Source organism: Benincasa hispida, chromosome 11 (genome assembly GCF_009727055.1).
Source record: "Benincasa hispida cultivar B227 chromosome 11, ASM972705v1, whole genome shotgun sequence".
In the NCBI taxonomy this organism is placed as follows: domain Eukaryota; kingdom Viridiplantae; phylum Streptophyta; class Magnoliopsida; order Cucurbitales; family Cucurbitaceae; genus Benincasa; species Benincasa hispida.
The window spans coordinates 16,889,989-16,893,254 of NC_052359.1; positions in this window are offsets into that span (position 1 = coordinate 16,889,989).

The window sequence follows — 3,266 nt, forward strand, 5'->3', positions numbered from 1 at the left end:
AGAGAGAGAATGGTAAATAGAAGAAATTCATTGAAATAATTGTATTTAATTCTTAATCAAATGCCATACAATACAATATATGAAAAGAGAGGAAAAGAAATGACCGGCTGGAAAGAAAAACTTTGCTTCCAGCGGATGTGCGTTAAGGCTAAACCAGTGGTACAAGGATGGCCGAGGAGCTGACTTCTCTCGAGAATCTAGATGCCGGGTCGAAGGCTCCTGGTCTCCAACTCAGATGGGATGAAAGGAGGGAAGAAACTTTAGGCATCTTCTCATGTATTTTTCTGGATCACGGGTAAAGTCCCCGGTTCACAAAGGAACCTCCCCTGGATAACTTGAAATTTCAGCTCGTCGGCTTCTATTTATAGCACTTGGGTCATGAACAGCATTAATTTGGAACTGCTTGAGTCTAACAGTTCGACGCGTTAGTCCCTCTTCTGAACCCTCTACCACCAATGGCAATGGTAGGTGAAGATTCAACAATCATCTTAGATTTTTCTCGAGGAGTGATGTGTTGATGCCGTTCATTCCACCACCTTGTGTCGTCCATTAGTTTGCATTGTCGCGTAGCTGCAATCATCTCAATTGGCCCATTTGCCTTAATACCCCGCAACGCTACATTGATGACCCGCAATTGGCTTGATGAGTGCAACTCCCATGCGATGGACGCATAACGGGTGATTACCGCAACATCCAATGCATGATCGATGCGTTTGCCTTTGCGATGGAGTTTCTCCCATGTGGTGGTCCGGTTTCCATGTTTGCATTCATTTCCCATAGCACAAAAATAGAAACATTGAATGCATAATTAAATGCAAAAATAAGGGTTTAGCTAAATTCGACATGCTGATCGACGCAAACATCTTTTTCTCGTGAAATCCTAAACATGATTGCTGCATATTCTGCCTAAATAACCTTCATAATTCTAAAGTAAAAGACCTAAAGAGACATACATTTCTGCATGTCATCAAAACGCATCGCATGCATCTAGAGATAAATATGATTTGTAAATGCGGTCACCTTGCTTTTATGCATCTTGCATCCATCGCAGTAGGACAAGAAGTAAGAACTTAGGTATAAGCTCTATGGGACACTTTTGCATTCAAACAGCACGCGTCCTAGACTTAGGAGCATCGCAATTTGCATTGGAAAATGACTTGGGTTATGCATGGTTTAAATGATCCGCAAAGTCTGATGCATTCCTAAGTAACGCTAAGCTAGATGCTTCTCAAACCCGTTCAATCGCATACTCATTGCATAATATCACACAACTGTCTTTTCTCAAATCTGCCGCATTTGTTTACTTTCTTCATTAACTGCAATCAACAACAAACCCCATCAATTTTTATTACTTGGTTACGCAAGGTTCTAAAAAATTACCAAGCAATCTATTTTCACAAGTCCCTGTGTTCGACCTAGACTTAACCAGGAAACTCAGAGGAAGTTACACTTGGGTTTCCACTAGGGAATACTTGAGTGCAGCAACACATTTCCATCAAAATGCATATTATCATGATTTCCACTTATTAAAACCCAAAGCATCAAGTTTGGTGCCGTTGCCCAGGGGATTCGGTAAAATAGTTTGTTAACGATAATTTTCTGATTTTCCTTGGCAACTCCATCAATCTCTGGCAAAAATTATGACCAGAGATTGAGAGGAAATTTAAGAAGGAGAATTGAGAGACCGCAAATAAGAACCGACAGTCAAATAAGGGAAGAGATGGCCGGAGCAGACCTGGAAATGGAGCACCAAATCTAACAAATGTCAATGGAGATCCAATTTTGCGGCAACATGAAATCGTTAATAGACCAATTAGGGCTATGCATCGCCAAAACCTCATAATGATTATCCTCAGGAATCAATGAGGCCTACCCTCGATGGAAGCCGATTCGAAAATGAAGTCCGGTGATGCTTGCAGATGACCAGAACTGCAGGCTTAATTCGGATGCAGCATCACCGACTTCATTTCGAATCGGCTTCCATCGAGGGTAGGCCTCATGATTCCTGGGGAGAAATCATAGAGGTTTGGCGATGCATAGCCCCTAATTGGTCTATTACGATCATTTGCCAGCAAAATTGGATTCTCCATGACATTGTTATCATTTGGTGCTCCATTTTCAGTCTGCTCCGCCATCTCTTCCTTATTTGACTGTGGTTGCTATTTGCGGTCTCTCAATCTCCTTCTAAATTTCCTCTCAATCTCTGGGTCATAATTTGCCAGAGATTGAGAGTCTGCAAGGAAATCAGAAAAATTATCGTTAACAAACTATTTTACCGAAATCCCCGGCAACGGCACCAAAACTTGATGCTTGGTTTTATGAAGTGGAAATATGGATAATATGCATTGATGAAATTGTGTTGTGCACTCAAGTTTCCCTAGTGGAACCCAAGTGTAACTTCCTCTGAGTTTCCTGGTAAGTCTAGGGTCGAACACAGGGACTTGTGAAAATAGATTGCATTGGTAATTTTTATGAAAACCTTGCGGTAACCAAGTAAATAAATTGAGGGTTTGTTGTTGATTGCGTTAATGAAGAAAGTAAACAAATGCGGCAGATTTGAGAAAAGACAGTTGTGTGATAGATGCAATGAGTATGCGATGAACGGGTTGAGAAGATCTTTAGCTAGCGTTACTTAGGAATGCATCAGACTTATGCGATCATTTTACAACCATGCATAACAAGTCATTTTCCAATGCAAATGCGATGCTCCTAAGTCTAGGACGCGTGTGTTGAATGCAAAAGTGTCCATAGAGCTTATACCTAAGTCTCTACTCTTGTCCTATGCGATGATGCAAGATGCATAAAAGCAAGGTGACCGCATACAATCATATCTTATCTCTAGGATGCATGCGATGCGTGATGACATGCAGAAATGTATGTCATCTTAGGTCTTTTACTTAGAATTATGAAGGTTATTAGGCAGAATATGCAGCAATCATGTTAGGAATTCACGAGAAAAAGAGTTTGCGTCGATCAGCATGTCGAATCTTAGCTAACCCATTATTTTGCATTAATTATGCATTCAATGTTCTATTTTTGTAGCTAATGCAGGAAATGAATGCAAACATGGAAACCGGACCACCACATGCGGAGAAACACTCCATCGCAAAGGCAAACGCATCGATCAATGCATGGATGTTGCGGTAATCACCCGTATGCGTCCATCGCATGGCAGTCCAATTAATGCTGTCAGTGACCCAAGTGCTATAAATAGAAGCCGACGAGCTGAAATTCAAGTTATCCAGGGGAGGTTCCTTGTGAACCGG